Consider the following 14158-nt stretch of genomic DNA (forward strand, 5'->3'; position numbering starts at 1 on the left):
GAGAGCGAGGATCGTTATGATCCAGAGGGCTTGGATTACCACTCAAGGAGGAGTGGAAGGTCCAGCCGCAGTCAGAGCCCAAGGCAGTGAGAGAAACAAAAGAAGACTGAGCTGTTCCTGAAGAAGTACAAGGTCACTGGAGTGCAGGAGGGAGTGCTCGTTATAATAATACTATTAATAATAAAGAGCTTATAGAGCGCTCAGTAACGCCATCACGGCGTGTCCCCGCGCTGAAGCTACCAGTGGAGATCGTTGGAGATCTACCCCAGGGTATCCATTATGTTGGATATAATGGCCTCACACACCCTTGCGGATGTCATGCTTCATCATAGGCAATGCTCCTCATTGGGTAGGCGGTGCAATTCCCAACGGGCTACACCTCTAAGAGGGGCTCTTTGGCGGAGATCTTTTATCCAACTGCCCATGGGTGAAGTGGGGGTATGAGGCCAGGACAGTGTAGACGGTGTTAGTGAAGATAAAATGAAGCAAGAGGTACTGGAAACAACTTTATTCAGGTGGTCCTTTGCCCCAGTTAAAATAAGAGTTAGTCTGTACTCGCTGGAACTAAGGTTTCCATATACGAGACAGTACTAAGGTGTGGAAAATATGGTCAACATGTTTCTCGCTAGGCGTCCATTGACAAGCGATTAGTCAGGACCTGAAAATGTGGCATAACTACCGTCTACGAAAACATGACCTACATGAGTATCAGTTTTACCTAACACTGCCAGATGCAACTTTGAGATGGCATGGAAGCCGTCGCCGAATGGATGAAAAACAGCTGCCTTTAACTAAACACCAACAAAACAGAAGTGCTCACCTTGGACCCACACCTGACCCCTGGAACGACACCTGGGTGGCCCCGCCCTCAGAAGTCCCCCCACACCAAGGGACCACGCACGCAACCTGAGAATCATCCTGGACTCTGACTCAAAATGAACGCCATCTCGTCCTCCTCGAACAAAGAAAGACCGTCACTCACGCCCTGGTCACCAGCAAACTCTACTACGGTAACGCATTCTATGCCTGAATAAAGAAAAGCCTCACACACAAGCTACAGAACATCCAGAACGCCACTGCAAGACTGGTCCTCAACCTGCCAAGACACTGCCACATCTTCCAGCACCTGAGCACACTCCACTGGCTCCCCATCGAGACGAGAATCACCTTTAAGATGCTCACCCACGCTCACAAGGTCCTCCACGACACCGGACCTGCATACCTGAACAGCCAACTCAAATTCCACGCACCCCGAAGGACCCTACGATCAGCCCAGCTCTCCTACGCCGTGGTCCCCCACACCAGAAAGACCAGATCAGGCGCCTTCTCCTTCCTCACGGCCAGAGCCGCTCCACCTCAGACAGACAACATCGCTCCCCATCTTCACAAGAAACCTCAAAACCAGGCTCTTCCACAGACCCCTTCCTTGATGGACTGGAACCTGCAAAACCCCCCTTCCCCAGCACCTTGAGACCCTCTCTGGTGAGTAGTAGTGCTTAACAAACACGTGATTGATTGCACACAGCCCTGTGTGTCATGCCCTCGTACACTGCATGTGATAGATGTAAGTCACCCCTACTGCATGCCTCATAGTCCTTAGGCAGGGTGCACTATATCCTATGTAAGGGCATATCTGCTTGAGCAGATATGACCCTGCAATATCTGAGCCATTCTTGGATATTGTAAGTTCACAGGGAGGCGATAGAGCATGCATGGGATGAATACTAGTCATTACAAGTTTCCTAGCTCTATGATAGTTTCACTGTACCCTAAGATGTTTGGTGCCAAACATCTTGTCTTAATAAATCATCTCTGAAGCCAGTGTGGGATATATGAATACATGCACACAGGAGACCCTTTAGAGGGTCCCCTGAAAGCATACCAAGCCCTGGTGTGGTCTCTGACTAGTACTGGCCAGTCTGCCACAACCAGACTTCTTTCTGACTCCATGGGGTGACAGCCTGCACTCTCATAATCCAGAAACAAAGGCTGCTTTGGGCAGAATGGGCTTCACACCTACTCCAGGACAGGGTGGCCTTCCAGAGCGGGAAGCTCCAAAGGTGTTGCCGCCTTTGATGATCAGCCCAGGCTTACCCAGATAGTGGGAGATGCCAACCCCCTTGTTCTACTCCACATTTGGTGGGAGGACAGAAGGGAAAATTAGTTAGGGGTGTTCACATTCAGCCAGCACCACCCCTAAGGTGTGGCAAGCGATGTGAACCTTCTCCTGAAAATCCAACATCTTGAGATGAGGGAGAAACATCCTATCAGGGCTAGGGGTAGTGCTCCTTCTTACAGGAAGTGGTAACTTACAGGGTGTGGGTACCCTAAAGGTAGGGAGCCCTTTGGCTCATATCTGTTTCCCCCGTAACGTCCCTAAATGTAGTATTTGGGTGGCATCCCTAGACCTTGAACTGAGATTCCACAGACAAATGGAAGAAAAGGGCAAAGAAGACTTGCTGACCAAGAGCTGAAGCCCTGCTGCAGAAGAACGTGGCACCAAACTCTCCCTGTTGCCTTGAAGACTCGACATTTAAGGTGTGCCATGCTGTCCTGAACCTGTGAAGACTCCAAGAACCTCGGAGCTCCTCCAGCCTTTGAGAAATCGCCCAGAATCTCCCTTGGAGTGAAGGTATCACTTCCCTGCACACAGCAGGCACCAATCCCACTGAGTACAGTTTGTCGATGTGCTGCTCCCTGACGACTTCAATGCAGCACCCGCACAAAAAGAGGTCAACAGCTTTGGAGAGTCAGATCTGTCTCCCCACCAAGTTTGGAGGCACCAGAACCTACCGGAGCCGCATTGTACCAATACCAGTTGTGCTGGACCCCCCTATGGTAAACAGCGAGACAAAGAGTCTGTGCCAGACTCCAAAGATTCCATAAGCAACCACCCATTGGAGGATGTCGAGACCCCTAAGACCCATGCCCTGAGTGGCCCAGCTGTCCTCAAATCGCCTCTTCAAGTTGCCTGCTCCTGACCGTGAGGACTTCTCGATCTCGATGCATGACACCCAGCTGACCTATCTGCTCCGCATCCAGGATCTCCAGCCCGGTAACGATGAACCAGCTGTGCTCAATCAATCAATCAATCATCGTATTTATATAGCGCACTACTTACCCAGAGGGTCTCAAGGCGCTGGGGGGGGGGGGATCCGCTACTGCTCGAACAACCAGGTCTTGAATTGCTTCCTGAAGGCGAGGTGGTCCTGGGTCAGGCAGAGGTGGGTGGGGAGGGAGTTCCATGTCTTGGCGGCGAGGTAGGAGAAGGACCGTCCCCCTGTGGTGGCTCTGCGGATGCGGGGGACGGCGGCGAGGGCGTGGCTGGTCGAACGAAGCTGGCGTTTGGGAGCGTAGAATTTGAGGCGGCTGTTGAGGTATCCTGGGCCTTGGCTGTGTAGGGCTTTGTGTGCGTGGGTGAGGAGACGGAAGGTGATTCTCTTGTTGACCGGGAGCCAATGCAGATCTCTCAGGTGTCCGGAGATGTGGCTGCGACGGGGGATGTCCAGGATGAGTCGCGCTGAGGCGGTCTGGATCCGCTGGAGTCTCTTCTGGAGTTTGGCGGTGGTTCCGGCGTAGAGGGTGTTGCCGTAGTCCAGACGGCTGGTGACGAGGGCCTGGGTGACCGTCTTCCTGGTCTCGGTGGGGATCCACCGGAAGATCTTACGTAGCATGCGCAGGATATTGAAGCACGACGAGGAGACGGCGTTGACTTGTCTGGTCATGGAGAGGGAGGAGTCCAGGATGAAGCCCAGGTTGCGTGCGTGGTCTGTTGGTTTGGGTGCGCTGCCTAGGGCGGGGTGCCACCAGGAGTCGTCCCAGGCGGAGGGTGAGGATCCCAGGATGAGGACTTCCGTCTTGTCCGAGTTCAGTTTCAGGCGGCTGTTCTTCACCGCCAAGCTCCAAAAGAGACTCCAGCGGATCCAGAACGCCTCAGCCAGACTCATCCTCGACATCCCACGAACCAGCCACATCTCCGGACATCTGAGAGACCTTCACTGGCTCCCCGTCAACAAAAGAATCACCTTCCGCCTCCTCACCCACGCACACAAAGCCCTACACGACCAAGGCCCGAGCTACCTCAACAGCCGAGTCAACTTCTACGCTCCCAAACGCCACCTCCGATCAGCCAACCACGCCCTCGCCGACGTCCCCCGCATCCGAAGAGCGACTACAGGAGGAAGGTCCTTCTCCTACCTGGCCACCAAGACCTGGAACTCCCTCCCGACCGACCTGCGCCTGACCCAAGACCACCTCTCCTTCAGGAAGAAGCTGAAGACCTGGCTGTTCGAGCAGTAGCGGCACCCCCCCCCCCCAGCGCCTTGAGACCCCACGGGTATGTAGCGCGCTCTATAAATGTCTTTGATTGATTGATTGAGTGTCGAAGGCCGCGGAGAGGTTGAGGAGGATGAGGGCCGCTGTTTCTCCGTTGTCGAGCAGCGCTCGCATGTCATCTGTGACTGCGATCAGGGCGGTCTCGGTGCTGTGGTTGGCCCGGAAGCCAGACAGCGAGGGGTCGAGGGATCAGTTTGTCTCGAGGAAGGCAGCCAGCTGCTTGTTGATGGTCTTCTCGATGACTTTCGCAGGAAACGGGAGCAGCGAGATGGGGCGGTAGTTCTTGAGGTCGGTGGGGTCAGCCGATGGCTTCTTGAGTAGAGCGCTGAGTTTGGCGTGCTTCCAGCTCTCCGGGAAGGTAGCGGTGTCGAAGGAGGTGTTGATGATGTCCCGCAGGTGGGGTGCGAGGATAGCGTCGGCCTTGTTGAAGACGTGGTGAGGGCAGGGGTCGGTCGGAGATCCGGAGTGGATGGAGTTCATTGTGCGGACGGTGTCTTCGGTGCTGATTGGAGTCCAGGCGCGGAGGGTGGTGGTGGGGGGTGGTGGTTCAGTCGTGGTGCTCGTCGGTTGAGTGCTGAAGCTGTTGTGTATGTCCGCGATCTTGTTGTGGAAGTAGGAGGCGAGGGAGTTGCAGAGGTCTTGCGAAGGGGTGATGTCGTTGTTTCCGGCGTTGGGGTTGGAGAGCTCTTTGACGATGTTGAAGAGTTCTTTGCTGTTGTGTGCGTTGTTGTCCAGTTGTTCCTTGAATGCAGTTTTCTTGGTGGTGCAGATGAGTTGGTGGTGTTTCTGGGTGGCGAGCTTAAGGGCAGTCATGTTGTCCGGTGTTGGGTCTCTGCGTCAGGTTTTCTCGATGGCTCGGCAGTTCTTCTTGGAGCTCTTGAGTTCGTTGGTGAACCATGGGGCTTTCTTGCTGCCGGGTCTGCTGGGCGGGGTCCTCAGGGGGGCGAGCTCGTCTGCGCAGTCGTTGATCCACTTTGTGAGGTTGGTGGCCGCCTGGCTGGGGTTCGTTGTGCTGGTGGAGGGTTTGTGCTCAGGGAGGACGCGAGCTGGTCGGCTGTGATCTTGTTCCAGTTCCTGCGTGCAGCCTGTTGCTGGTGGTGGTGGATCGTGGTCCTTGCGAAGCTGAAGTGGACGCAGCTGTGGTCCATCCAGTGGAGTCCGGTGGCGTGGCTGAAGGCGATGTCCTTGCTGGATGAGAAGACGGGGTCGAGTGTGTGTCCGGTGTAGTGGGTGGGGGTGGTCACCAGTTGCATGAGTCCCAGGTTGGCGAGGTTGTCCAGCAGGGTGGTGGTGTTGCGGTCGTTGTTGTTCTCCAGGTGGAAGTTGAGGTCCCCTAGGAGGATGTAGTCAGCGAAGCAGAGGGCGTGCGGGCTGATGAAGTCGGCAATGTCTTCGCTGAATTGTGTGCGTTGTCCAGGGGGTCTGTAGATGAGGGTGCCTCTGAGGGTGGTCTTGGGGTTGATGTGGACTTGGAAGTGCAGGTGCTCGGCGGTAGAGATGGTGTCATCGGTGTTGGTCGTGATGCGGATGGTGTTCCTGTGGACGATGGCGATGCCTCCTCCGGTGTGGTTGATGCGGTCCCTACGGATGATCTTGTAGCCGTCTGGGATGGCGATGGCGATGTCAGGCGCGGAGGAGGCGTTCATCCAGGTTCTCTTGTGGTCCTGTGACCCTTGCAACCTCCTCCCTCCTCCCTCCAGTGGGACCCACTGGACTTACCTCTAAGTCCTTCTGTGCAGTGTCTTTCCAGGTGCCCCTTTCATCCTAGCTCACCAGCCCCCAACACCTTCAGCACCCTGTCTCCGACCGAATCCGGGATGCTTCCGATCTTCTGCTGCTTGAACTTTTGACCTGGTCCTGCTTTCGAACTAAAACATGGTGAACTTCATGAAAGCATTGTCTGATTTTATATGCATTTTTCTGCATTTCTTGACTTCAATGGTGGATAATTGCGCACAAAAGTGATATATTTTCTGAAATCGTAACTCCTCAAGTACTTACTGGTAGGTCGAAGTTCTTGATCTTAAAAATACATACAAATTGATATTTTTATAAATTGGTCTCGGATTTATTCTTGAGTGTGTCTCCCTGTTGCTTCTGAGTAGAACACATGCTTGTAACTACCCTCTGATAAGCCTGTTTTCCCATACATAGAGTGTTGGCATTACCTACTTTGATCTCTGTGTGGCAGTAAGGGACCCACTGGACTCTCTGCTCAGTGTACTTCGTTTTAGTGCACTATATAGAGAGCCGGCTTCCTATACCAGGGATCTATCTTGTGTGTGTAGAGTCCCCCCTCCACTGAGGTATGTAGACGGAGGCCCTGCAGGAGGGGTGTGGGCCGCCACTTCCTTTCACGCTCAGTCTCAGGGAGGTGACTCTCTGCCCAGGAGTCCACTCTACCAAGCAGATTTGAGGTTTGACACGGGCCCCCTCTCCCGCCATCTCTCAAGAACCAACAGGGGGGGAGCACATGGGGCCTCTTATGTCAGGGCAGTGATGCCTAACAAGGCCATTGGGCAAACGACCAGTTAAGCCCTGGCACAGCCCTCCTGGGTGAACTTACAGACCCTGCTCTATCAAAGGCAGAGTGAACAGCCCTCACAGGTGGGCACTTCCACTTCCTACAATCCCTCCCTGTATCTCAATCCATGCTCAGCACGTGCTCTGCGCTTCTGAGACGTCCACAGCACTGGGCAGAGGATGTCAAAGGCACTGGGCAGTGGCTCTCCACAGCACTGGGCAGCGGATCTCCACAGCACTGGGCAGCGGATCTCCACGGCACTGGGCAGCAGAACTCCACAGCACTGGACAGCAGATCTCTACAGTACTGGGCAGCGGCTCTCCACAGCACTGGGAAGGGGATCTCCACAGCACTGGGCAGTGGATCTCAGCACTGGGTAGCGGCTCTCCACAGCACTGGGCTGGGGATCTCCAGGGATGTGGAGGAGTGTGGCTCAATGGTTAGAGCGGCAGACCTTGATGCAGAGTTCTGGCCAGGGACCAGGGTTCGATTCCTGCCTCGGCGGGTCTCTGGCTCATAAATTCCTCTGACTGGATATTCTCGCCTCAGTGCCTATTCTAATCATGGGTCCCACGCTGCAACTCTGGGCAATAGCTTGCTTAGCCTCCACAACGGCCCCCTACAGCGCTGGGGATGCCTGGTTGCACCCCGGGGATGCCCAGGAGTGGACATTTCACGGGGAAAAGCCAGGACGGGTTCCCTAGCGGTATGAGTACAGCGCCAGGACACACTGCTTGCCGGGGTATCAGTGCGCTTTACAAATACGTCTACATTTACATTTACATTTACATTCACTGGGCAGCGGCTGTCTCCCACAGCACTGGGCAGCGGCTCTCCACAGCACTGGGCAGCGGCTTTCTACAGCACTGGCAGCGGCTCTCGACCACAGCACTGGGCAGCGGCTCTCCACAGCACTGGGCACCGACTCTCCACAGCACTGGACAGCGGCTCTCCACCACAGCACTGGGCAGCGGCTCTCCACAGCACTGGACAGCGGCTCTCCACCACAGCACTGGGCAGCGGCTCGCACGTCCTGGCATCTTCCATGGCAGCACGGGATGGGCAAGGGGCACTTTAAAGGGCATATGTTGTGACCATGTGACTAGTCCCTGCACCCCTTCTCCCATCTCTCTCGTGCCTCGTGCTCTCCCTCCTACACCTGACCCCTCCCGCACCCTCTTCCGTGGTCAGCAGGTCAGACACGGCTCCGCACTTCCTCCGCAGCATTAAGGAGATTATATGTGTGGATGGAAGATGCTGTCAAAAACGGAGGAAAAACACGGAGGTGGCAGCTGAGAGGAAGAGGAGGATGAAGAGGGCAGAGGCCACAGGGCCCTGGAAGAGGCCCTGGAAGAGGCCCTGGAAGGGGCCCTGGAAGAGGGATCAGGCAGGGATTTCCGACCTCTAATCAGCATCCCAGCCCCGGCTGTGTAAATCCTAAAACTGCGAGCTCTAATTAACCAGACGAATGGCTGTGAGGATGCTGGAGAACTGCCAAGTCAGTGTGCAAAGTGAGAGATAGGCCTGCTATCCGATCCCTGTTCTTTTGAAATTAGCGTGCGGTGAAGGACAGCTCTGCTCTTTAATCCAGGGCATGCGAAACGATTGTGTGGTGAGGCTAGCTCTGCTGTCTGAATCTAGGTCTGGAAATCGAGTGTGTGGTGAGGATAGCTCTGCTGTCTGAACCAGAGGCATGTGAAACGAATTTGTGGTGAGGATAGCTCTGCTGTCGGAATCTGAGTCTGTGAAACGAGTGTGTGGTGAGGATAGCTCTGCTGTCTGAATCTAGGTCTGTGAAACGAGTGTGTGGTGAGGATAGCTCTGCTGTCTGAATCTAGGTCTGTGAAACAAGTGTGTGGTGAGGATAGCTCTGCTGTCTGAATCTAGGTCTGTGAAACGAGTGTGTGGTGAGGATAGCTCTGCTGTCTGAATCTAGGTCTGGAAATCGAGTGTGTGGTGAGGGTAGCTCTGCTGTCTGAACCAGAGGCATGTGAAACGAATTTGTGGTGAGGATAGCTCTGCTGTCTGAATCTAGGTCTGTGAAACGAGTGTGTGGTGAGGATAGCTCTGCTGTCTGAATCTAGGTCTGGAAATCGAGTGTGTGGTGAGGGTAGCTCTGCTGTCTGAACCCGAGGCTTGTGAAACGAGTGTGTGGTGAGGGTAGCTCTGCTGTCTGAATCTAGGTCTGTGAAACGAGTGTGTGGTGAGGATAGCTCTGTTGTCTGAATCTAGGTCTGTGAAACGAGTGTGTGGTGAGGATAGCTCTGCTGTCTGAATCTAGGTCTGTGAGTGTGTGGTGAGGATAGCTCTGCTGTCTGAATCTAGGTCTATGAAACGAGTGTGTGGTGAGGATAGCTCTGCTGTCTGAATCTAGGTCTGTGAAACGAGTGTGTGGTGAGAATAGCTCTGCTGTTTGAATCTAGGTCTGCGAAACGAGTGTGTGGTGAGGATAGCTCTGCTGTCTGAATCTAGGTCTGTGAAACGAGTGTGTGGTGAGAATAGCTCTGCTGTTTGAATCTAGGTCTGCGAAACGAGTGTGTGGTGAGGATAGCTCTGCTGTCTGAATCTAGGTCTGTGAAACGAGTGTGTGGTGAGGCTAGCTCTGCTGTCTGAATCTAGGTCTGGAAATCGAGTGTGTGGTGAGGGTAGATCTACTGTCTGAATCTAGGTCTGTGAAACGAGTGTGTGGTGAGGATAGCTCTGCTGTCTGAATCTATGTCTGGAAAACGAGTGTGTGGTGAGGCTAGCTCTGCTGTCTGAATCTAGGTCTGTGAAACGAGTGTGTGGTGAGGCTACCTCTGCTGTTTGAATCTAGGTCTGTGAAACGAGTGTGTGGTGAGAATAGCTCTGCTGTTTGAATCTAGGTCTGTGAAACGAGTGTGTGGTGAGGATAGCTCTGCTGTTTGAATCTAGGTCTGTGAAACGAGTGTGTGGTGAGGATAGCTCTGCTGTCTGAATCTAGGTCTGTGAAACGAGTGTGTGGTGAGGATAGCTCTGCTGTCTGAATCTAGGTCTGTGAAACGAGTGTGTGGTGAGGCTAGCTCTGATGTCTGAACCCGAGGCATGTGAAATGAGTGTGTGGTGAAGCTACCTCTGCTGTCTGAATCTAGGTCTGTGAAACGAGTCTGGCAGAGGACCTGGAAGGGGCCCTGGAAGAGGGATCAGGCAGGGATTTCCGACCTCTAATCAGCATCCCAGCCCCGGCTGTGTAAATCCTGAACCTGCGAGCTCAATTAACCAGAGCAATGGCTGTGAGGATGCTGGAGAACTGCCAAGTCAGTGTGCAAAGTGAGAGATAGGCCTGCTATCCGATCCCTGTTCTTGTGAAATTAGCGTGCGGTGAAGGACAGCTCTGCTCTTTAATCCAGGGCATGCAAAACGAGTGTGTGGTGAGGGTAGCTCTGCTGTCTGAATCTAGGTCTGTGAAATGAGTGTGTGGTGAGGATAGCTCTGCTGTTTGAATCTAGGTCTGTGAAACGAGTGTGTGGTGAGGCTAGCTCTGCTGTCTGAATCTAGGTCTGGAAAACGAGTGTGTGGTGAGGATAGCTCTGCTGTCTGAATCTAGGTCTGGAAATCGAGTGTGTGGCGAGGGTAGATCTACTGTCTGAATCTAGGTCTGTGAAACGAGTGTGTGGTGAGGATAGCTCTGCTGTCTGAATCTATGTCTGGAAAACGAGTGTGTGGTGAGGCTAGCTCTGCTGTCTGAATCTAGGTCTGTGAAACGAGTGTGTAGTGAGGCTACCTCTGCTGTCTGAATCTAGGTCTGTGAAACGAGTGTGTGGTGAGGATAGCTCTGCTGTTTGAATCTAGGTCTGTGAAACGAGTGTGTGGTGAGGCTAGCTCTGCTGTCTGAATCTAGGTCTGTGAAACGAGTGTGTGGTGAGGCTAGCTCTGCTGTCTGAATCTAGGTCTGTGAAACGAGTGTGTGGTGAGGGTAGCTCTGCTGTCTGAATCTAGGTCTGTGAAACGAGTGTGTGGTGAAGCTACCTCTGCTGTCTGAATCTAGGTCTGTGAAACGAGTGTGTTGTGAGGATAGCTTTGCTGTCTGAATCTAGGTCTGTGAAACGAGTGTGTGGTGAGGATAGCTCTGCTGTCTGAATCTAGGTCTAGAAAACAAGTGTGTGGTGAGGATAGCTCTGCTGTTTGAATCTTGGTCTGTGAAACGAGTGTGTGGTGAATGTAGGAGAGTAGGGTCTGCAATCCTATGATCACCCAGATTTTTTGCTTTTGTTTCACTGGTTTACGACTTTCTCTGGCTGTAGGCCTGCTAATCAGACCCACAGCCTAGCTGTTCTCTCACTAAATTACAACGTGTACCTTAGGTGCATTTACCAATTGGTACTGGGCCCCCTTATCAGACCCTGTAACTCAGGGCCTAGGTGTACCCAGGGCCTACCAGGGGCTGAAGCATGTATTATGCCACCCCTGGCTGGCCATCTAAATCTGACACAACTGGCTGCACGACAGCTGGGGCAAGGTGGTGTAATCACCCTTTGCTTTAGATATAGTATACCTATATCTAACCCTAAAAATGGACACACAGATTCCTATCAGTCACTCCTATGGCAGGCCTTGACAATCCTGAAGGCAGAGTGCTTGGAATCGTGTGAGATGGTGCTCTGGCATGAGCTGAGCCCGTTTGCAGCTTGCGGAACCAAGTCCTAATAGCTGTTCCATGATAACGCGTACCATATACTCTTAAGTGCATTATAATCCTCGCGGTTAAATGCTATCTTTGGTATCGCATTATCAAAACATGTCGAGTAAGGTGTCATATGAATTGTAATACTAACCCCTCGCCAATTCTGGCGACGGGGTTAGCATTCCACCCTTCTAGAGGGGCACGACATGTATGTAACTGTGAACCCCGGTTAAAGTTAACTCGAGCCTCAGCATCACAAAATGGATGCTGCCACCACAGACACGAGTCTGACCCCCTGCAGCTGGGAGTCCTTCCAGCGAGGGGAGCTTGGACAAAAAGGGTTTCCTGTCAGGGGCGGTGCTAGCACCATCCCAGACAGGGTTTTGTGTATCCTGGGTAGGCAGGGCTTTTCAGGAAGGTGACTGCAAGTGGCACCCCGGTGCTCACTACGCATCTGCCGGCTAGAACCAGTTCCAGGGGCACACCAGCCCCTGACCTGGGGAAAGTCCGGCATGGGAGAGGGGTGTAACCACCCCCCTTCCTGGTCCCACCCCTAGGGCAGGACCTAGTCGCGTACCCACCCCTTTCTTTAGGATATAGGCAGGAGCGGGGACCCTTCCAAATTAGATCATCTTTGAATCAAGAAACTACTTTCCACGAAAGGAACTCTCAACTCTTCTCAAGATTTCTCCCTTGTGACTAAGGAGTAGTCACCCTTCATCCGCAGGCACCATCTAAAGAACTCTGCGGTTTGCTGCACGTCCTTCCTCCGGAATCCGACGGACCAGCTCGACGAGACCCGGCTTCCCTGGCACCTCTGACCTCTACCTACCTCTACAGCTAAGCTGAGAACCGTAGGTGCGACGAGGCCTCGAGGGACCGGCCATCATCAGAACTGCACGACTTCTATACAGCACGACCGCCGAGGGATCCTCTGGTGAGTGCTTTGGGGTCCGAGACGCCCCGACCCTGAGCAGCTCCAGCACCGAAGTCCAGCCCCCCAGCATCTCCACGATCTGCGCGGGGCCCTTCTGCTTTTTGGCTGCTCACCGCGTTGTCTGGCTACTAGCCCGCTGGCTTGTGGCCTTCCCGACGATGCCCGACGACAACAACGCTGCTGGTCTGGTTGCTCCAGACTGGCCCTTGCTCCCTTCCAAAAGAGGAGCACCCCGGACCCTCCTGGTCCACTCCAGACGCCATTTTAGGTCCACCGCGTGGGCTTGAATTTGCCAAGACTTGTTGCCCCAATCCTGGGCCCAGCGACGTCGACAGCATCAACCATCATGGGACAGCTCGCACCTCCATCCTGCTCGCCGACAACGCCTCCTGGTCCGTGAGACTGCAGAGCCCAGCGTCGCCCACTCACCTGGTCGAGGTGACTACCATCCGGTGCCCTCCTGGTGCCATCTGATCACTGGCTAGTGGTCACGAACTTGGTCCCCTCTGCTTTCAGGTGTCAACCATCTTCGATCCAGGCTTGGATCACTTCGAACTATCTTCACTGGTCGCCTGCCAGCAACTCTTTCTTCAGGCTCCTGGTTCATCAACGAGGATTCCCGACGTCTTTACAGACCTATCCAGCCGCAGCCCCTGGGCTAGGTAACTTCGGCATTTCGGTGCCCCAGCATAGCCTCACTATCTAAGGGTCCAGAGTCACTGTCGTTTTCGACCTACCTTATCGGGTTCGCCCGAGAACACTAACTTTGCTTTTACTAGCTCCCATAGACTCTGTCCCGCATCCCGCATGAGAGTGCACACTCTGCACCCGAGTCCCCTAGGCCTCCTACTAGTAATCTGAAGGGTCAGTAACGTTGTCCTAGCGATTCCAAAGCCTATTAGTACAGTACTTACCTGCTAGTAATTTCGCATTCCACTTCCATAGTATATGGTTTTCCGTGCCCCTCGGGCATTTGTGTAAATTGTGCAACTTAAAGTATTTTCATAAGAGTTTTGTTGTGTGCTTAGTACCCTGTCCTCATAAAGAGTACAGGGCTGTTGTGATCTAAATAAATACACTGTTTATTTTCATAACACTTGTGTGGTGTCCTTTCACTTGGTGTTCAAGGGGTATATGTGAAGGTATAACAGCTGGCTTGACACGCCCTCTGGAGTTTAGCCCGAAGACTGCTCTTGTCCATGCTACTAGGATAGCTGGTCTATCGGTTGACTTACAACCAATCACCATAAGGGTTGTTTGGACTGATACATAGTGATCACTAGAATAGTGAACACTGAATATCAGGCCAACTTCTCACATTGGTGAGCAGCGGTTGGGATTTGAGCTTGCTGTTGTTTTACCACACGTATCCTAAGAATATCTTTGTGAAAGATCACATAAGGTAAGGTACATATAACTTAGCTTAGAATACTCTGAGTTCTACTGAACCAGCTGTTGTAGCTCCTCAAGGCTTAGCACACCTTGGCTACAACTCTTAGCAAGGGATCAGTAGGCAAACAAATAGTGTAGGTAGGTGCATCACTTACACCACACTAGAAACAGCATGTCAGACAAAGGAGGAAACTCTGAGTCTCCCCTTGTGTCAGTGGACCCTCCACAGGTCACTTCCAGATATGCTGCTCTTAGCTTCCAGGAGATGAGACAAGTGTGTACCTCCAGGAAGCTAAAACAGGGTTCTAACCCTACAATCCCATTCCTG

Source organism: Lissotriton vulgaris, chromosome 1_2, assembly GCF_964263255.1.
Source record: "Lissotriton vulgaris chromosome 1_2, aLisVul1.2, whole genome shotgun sequence".
In the NCBI taxonomy this organism is placed as follows: domain Eukaryota; kingdom Metazoa; phylum Chordata; class Amphibia; order Caudata; family Salamandridae; genus Lissotriton; species Lissotriton vulgaris.